The 6988-nt window shown below is 31.0% G+C and overlaps 1 pseudogene; it reads right to left on the reverse strand.

Annotated features, from left to right (window-relative positions):
- On the reverse strand, positions 1213 to 2415 carry LOC109342368 (annotated as a pseudogene).

The raw sequence follows: 6988 nt of genomic DNA on the forward strand, positions 1-6988 counted from the left end.
TTTTTTTGAATTTGCCATGATGTTAGTAAGTGTGGCAAACAGTATGTCCCCAAATGTCTTTTGTTTTGTAGTGTTGATCACTTCAGCATCTCCTTAAAAGTTTTGAGATCTGTGGTCCAATGAAAAATATATGAGATTAACAATACAATAATAAAACAAGACTACTTGAACAATGATCAATTAATAAGATAAAATAAAAGAGTAAGCAAAACATAAAAGTGGGTACAAATAAATTGTGTAATGAACTTGAGTTTAATTGAACAAATTCCCTAACCATTGGATAAAAGTGGGTACATAATAAGATAACATATCAATTAAACTTCAAAGCAACCGGATTACAAAGCATCAGATGCATAACAAACAGTTCTTGCATTTCGAATATGCTTTTTTAGGCACATTCATCAAAATTAACTTTTCATCATTACTACTTCATCTGGTGCATGAATTTTAATTGCAAAGAAGATTTTAATAATTACTCCTTTATCCAGTGCATGGATTTTAATTGCAAAGAAGATTATGAAGTAGTAGCTGATATTAATTATAATTGGCTGAAATTTTATCCTAATAATAGTAAGTATGAAACAACAATTTATTTAGCTGATAAGTTCATTATATCCTATCATCCTAATTGGATTTCATAATTGTAAATAATAAATTGTATTGTCTACTTCACTGCTCCTTCCTAGCTTTAGATCTCATGGGCTTCCCAAGTTTGACTACATTACCAAGAAGAATTAGTACAACTGGAACAATAGTTCCAATATAGTACACGCTTCCGTATGAGGCTATGGTTTCATGCAGGCTTAATGCTTATTCAAACTCAAACAGAGAAACAATGGAAAGATAGTAAGAAAATTCTCTATTTACACGGGTAGGTGTGAGCATACAAATTGAATTGTGTGTTAATGTTTTTAGGTTTATGTATGTGCATGAGAGTGAGAAAGAGCACAAACCATGAAGCCAACACTAGAGTAACTCGGAACCAAAATCGTATAAGCAAAATTCATTAACACCAATGCATTCTTAATTGTTGGAGGCACAACTTGCTTCCATTTGTATATGACTGCTTGAAAAGAAACACAGAAAGACAAATTAACTAAATGAAGAAAGAACAACAAATTAGCATACTCCAATTTATTACCTCTAGAACCAGCAACCATTAATGTCGACTAAACAAAATATTAATATTACTAATAACATTACTAATATCTTACCTATTGCATCAAACACAATATCAAACATTTCTTAAAGTTCTTCAAAATTCACCTTTGTATAGTCAATTGCCAAGTCTACTCCCAACTTTCTTAACAAGTCTTTCTTGGCAGTACTAGCAGCAGCTGCTACCTTAGAGGCACTAAAAATATGCTTGGCTATCTACCTCATCAAACAGATACATAAAACATTATATTGCTTGCATGAAACAAATTTTATGTAAAATTGTAAATAGTAGAGAGTTAATATGGATCCAAGAATCAATGTGATTTGCATAAACCAAAAATATAAGAATCGATTAAAGTAATGGTTGAGTGAAAAATCTTAACCATGGTTTTAAATTGTGAGTCTAGTCATAATTATGGTTAAGTTGTTTCTTGCCATATATGAATCAAAACTATATGATTGCAGTCGTATTTTTTTTTTGTACTATCAAGGTATCCCCTCAGCTTATGAGTCAAGAATTAATCCCTTACGGGTTCGGGTCTGCCCGAGGAATTGAACCATTGACCTTTTGGTCATCCTGAGGATCTTGCAAACTCTTACACCACTAGACCAAGAGATTATTAGTATTGTAGTAGTAATTCTAGTTACAAACCATAATTTAGAAATTTGAGCTAATTATTTCTTCTAGAGTAGTAATTATTTAATTGGTATCACATGACACCACAATTGTGATGAAAGATATGAAACCTGAATTGCAAGGCTTCCAACTCCTCCAAACACCTCCAAGAATAAGGATGGATTTTCCAGAATAAGGCTCAACTTTTTCAAGTCCTTGATAAGCAGTAACGAGAGCTAAAGGAAGGCTAGCAGCTTCAACAAAACTCAAATTAGAGGGTTTGTGACTAAACAATTTCTCTTTAGCAACAATATACTCTGCCAATGACCCAATAGTCTTTGGATGATTGATAGCATTCTCATTAATATCACCATAAACTTCATCACCAACCTTCAATTTATTAATTTCACTTCCCACTCTCACTACTACACCAGCCACATCATACCCTGAAACAGTCTTTCCAACATCACATACAAATTAAACAATGTCAAATAAAAATTAGAAACACAAAATAAACTTAGTCAAACACAACATATACTAAGATCGAAAGATAAATTAAGAGTAGGCAGCCTCTATAAACCATGAAACCTTAGGACCTTGAAGCTATCTCTTAGTGCTGATAAGATCGAAAGTTTGTACATGTTTCTTCAAGTCTTCAACATGTTGACAAGTCACCTTGAAGAATAAACGACATGACTCACATGAGAATGAATAGTTGAATAACATACATCATAAAAGTACATCGACTATCATGTTTACTTTTATAGAAGCCACATACTATGAACATTATAAACAAGGATAAATATCATTCTCTCTACTGAAAAGCGGATGCTTCCAATTTTTTGACTAGTTGTTGGTCCCAAACCACTTCAAGTGCCAAACATGCATTGATGTGAAATTTGGCATAATGAAGAGGGGGGATTTTACAACATGCATCAAAGTAGAGCTTTCAAACAAAAAGGCATACCAGGTTAGATATATTCCCAAATTTTAAAATGTTGAAAGAGAACAAAATCAATGCTTAGTCAACAATAAAAACAAAACTTGAAATCTCAACATTGAGAGCCATTTTCCATGTCTGCAACAATTCATCTGTGTCACCAAAAAATTGCAAAAAATCCCCCTAAAAACATATTAGTTATACGTGCAATAGTGTCATCACAAATAATATAGAATTAATGCATCATATATAAATAAACAAGCAACATTAGTTGTCTATGTGCATCTACTAAAATTGAGAATGTGAAACATAATCTTAACAGAGATACATGAAGAAAAAAACTGCAATGTCAAATTATAATTAGGTGTAGAATGTTAAAATGTTAACTAACCTGAACAATGAGAACCTTCAGAAGGTTTATGTACACAATTGTGTCATGAAACTTAAAATATCTCAATTAACACCATCTTTTGAAAGTGAAATAATATTTCACTAATTACACCTCAAAAACTAAACACTTAATCTAACTTATTAGTATAGAAATGAAGGATCTAAAGTGTTAGAGTGACTGAATTGTGAAATAAAAAGTTAGTTACTTACTTCTTCAGTGAAAACAGAGATCTTGTTGGCTTTCTCCTCGACTTCTTGGCGGATAAACCAAACCATTTGCTGGATTTTCTTTGACACATCTGAATAAGTTCCTTTTCAAAATCGGGGAAGATTCAAAATGCTTCTACACCACACCTGAATCTCTATAAACCACTTTCTACTCACAAGTGATTCAATGAAAACCCAAACTAAGAGCAAACAAGCTTAAACTGAAGGAAATCTCAAAAACAAATTGGACAAATCAAAAAGTTAGGGTTTGGAATCTACCAACTATGTGTCAATGGAATGTGACGGAGCGAAAACGCCGTTACCGGGATCGAAAAGCTGGGGTTTTGTAGAATAGAGAGTGAAGGTTGAACGGAGAGAGAAAACGAAAATGAAGGAAAGTTTTGAGGGAGGGGAAAGTGAAGTTGGCATTTTCTAGGTTATAGAGAGAAAACGAAAATGAAGGAAAGTTTTGAGGGAGAGGAGAAAATGAAATTGGCATTCCTTGGTTATCTTTGTTGCCTCATTCAGCCATGGGCCCAACTAGAGTAGTATCTTTTGAACTTAACTTTAATTTAGCATCAACAGTAAGTGTGGCAAAATGACTGTTCCAATATGTTGTTTTTCTAGTAGTGCGAGGATTCTTCCATGATTCTATGAACATAATTGGGTATAGTACTAGGGCTTGTTCATCCATAATTCCACCCTAGCCAACTCTTGTCATGTAGAGTCTAACATAACACATGCTTATTCAACATCGTAACGTTATAATGATATTCCAAAGAAAAGCTCAGTTTCCTACGTCATATGTGTTTGAGGTTGCCATTAAGATATTTGTGTGAAACATGTTTGTGCTTTTGAGCATGCAAGAGGTTTTGAAAACTTGAATAGTCTTCAAGATACGGCTTAAAGTGGAGAGGTTTAAAAACTTTATAGAGTTGTTGTCAAATGTGAACAGATTAATTCAAAAATATTGAATCAATATTAATTTGGAGTGATACTTAATGAGATTAGCAAGACTCACTAAAAGAAAGAATTAAAATCATTATGTAATTCAATTAAGTATTTATATCCACAAAAATATGAAGTAGTAAAACAAGTCAAAATAGAATTAAAGACATAGGCATGAATTAGACAACTCCATATGGAAACATATAGTGAATTAACAATTAATTCATTGTATGAGTGCAAATATATGACATATGATATGCATTGGATGGTGAGAGAGAAAATGAGAGTAAAAAAAGAATCTCCCATATTTTGAAGGTGGAAGAAAAAGGGAAAGAAAGTGAGAAGGGCATGAAGAATAGAAGAAAACATCACTCGCAAAAGACCTTATAATAAAAATTATAATTTGATTTAAAAAGATGAAGGGGCATATTTGTCTTAATACATATTAATCATTTTCTTTCTTACACTTTATTCAACCAAATGGGAGGAGAAAAAAATTTAGTTTTGTTTCTCTTCTCTTTTTTCTCATATTAAACATTATAAAATTTAGTTGTTTTGTCAGCTTTTAGTCTTTTACGCTCTACCATACTATTTTTCACTTCCCATTTTTTTGTTAAATAAAGCAAAAATAATGTTAACGGGTTAATTCCTTCACCGTCCTTTTCTTTATTATTTTAACTAATAGTTAAAAGGCACTCATATGGTTTTCTTAAATACACAATAAAGTCCACATCAACTTACATATAAAATCATGAATGACATACCCTATACCACCTAATCAAATCATATAATATTTAGTCAATCGGGAAAAAAATTCCTAATATGGTTTTCAATATCGAGTCTGTGATAGTATCTACTTCGTATCAATATGTAAAAGTTGTACCGTACTGACCGGTTTAACCAGAAAACTGGTGAATCGGATCTCTAACCAGTATAGTACAAATGTTAAACGGCCAAATATCAAAATAGGTAAAAAAAACTGGTCAAAACCGGAGAACTGGCTGGTATTTGACTAAACTGGTCAGTTTATACACATATTTTTTTTTTGAAAAGAAAACTAAAAAACTTAAAAACTTATTACAAGGTGACCCATCTTTCCAACACTTCAAGGCACATGCTTCCAAGGCATACTTAGATTACATATTTTGGTTCCTAACATTCGTGTGTAATCTTAGTGACATTTGTGTAATCCTGGAGTACTGTCTGAACAAAATATAATCTCGATATGAGACAACTTTGACTCGTTGGTATTAAATCTTAAAATTCCAAATTTATTTGTTTTGTAGAGTGCGTTGTGAACTTGTGTCATTTATTTATATTTTGCGGTTGTTAAATGATATTTTTTAATTGATATATGTTTTGTAATTTAGACTTTGAATTTGTTAAAGACTTAAAGTTGTTTGTTTATGTGAATTTTGAGTAGATTATGAATATAGATTATAAATTTGAGTATCTACCTATTTGAATTTTTTTTGTTATAGGTTTATATATATATATAAATTTAAGTAGGTATGTTTGGTTTACAGACATACGATTTAATTACTGAACCATCGGTTGAATCACTGTATCACTAGACCAGTACCCTGACCGGTTTGATAATTAATATGGTTTTAAAAACAGGTTAGTATACATGATAATTAAAAAGTATATATAATGGCTGAACTTGTATGTGATTTGTTAATGGAAATAAATTAATTATTCGGTCAATGGTGTTTGATGTTGCTGCAGGCTTTAAAATATTTGGAAAGTGAAGGCTGTCGTCCATGCATTTTACTAAATGCATTCTCCTAAATTAATGTTATGGTATAATTAATAGAAGAGTCAATATCCAATTTGCTCCTTAAAAAATTTTATGTGTATTATTTTTATTTTTGAAAATATAAAAATTTAAACTAGTACTCAATGATCATGAATGTGAGTTAAAATAGTCTCTATCAGAAGTACCAAAAATTATGAAAATGACTAATTTAACACAGATTTATATTTTTTAGATCATTTTAGGTTTTTCAAAATTTTAAGGATAAAATAGATAAAGATACAAATTTAAGAGAATAAAATAAGTATTTACTATAAATAGAATTATCAATTCAAAATTATGTGTGCATATCTATCTATAATGGAGCTAGGTATGATTTTAAAACAATAATATTTCATGCACCATGGCTTTGTAGGCTAATAGCATGTTTGTACTATTTAATTGCGTATTAACACTAGGAGGCACTAGAATGTGTGGAAAATCAGAAGTGGCGCAATTAGGAAAATGGTTCACAAATGAGAGGTGAATTATAGCTATAGGTAGGATAAAAAGGAGAAGGATTTGTGACTCATTCTTCTCACCATGAGCCAATTAGCATAATATGCATCACTATCAATCCTTGTTTCTAGGAGGAAAATGTGGAAATAAAGTTTAATTTGTACTATAATATAACCCACGTCATTTCAAGATATGAAAACAAATTTGAATGGTGATAATGCTCAAATGTTTGCTATAATTTGACACTTTGATTTCAGTGCCATTATATGCTATGTTAGGTAATTTGTTTTTAAAATTGATGTGTTTATTGATGGACAATACTATAATGCTTTATAACTTTATAAGTCATGATGTTAGATGTATAAAATATTAATCAAGTGTATTGAAATGGTAAGTTGATACAATTCGAACTTGTTAACTCAATTAGTGTGCTTACGTGGAAGAAAAGATTTGGAGAACATGTGATTGAATTATT

The sequence above is a fragment of the Lupinus angustifolius genome, chromosome LG03, assembly GCF_001865875.1.
Source record: "Lupinus angustifolius cultivar Tanjil chromosome LG03, LupAngTanjil_v1.0, whole genome shotgun sequence".
NCBI lineage: Eukaryota > Viridiplantae > Streptophyta > Magnoliopsida > Fabales > Fabaceae > Lupinus > Lupinus angustifolius.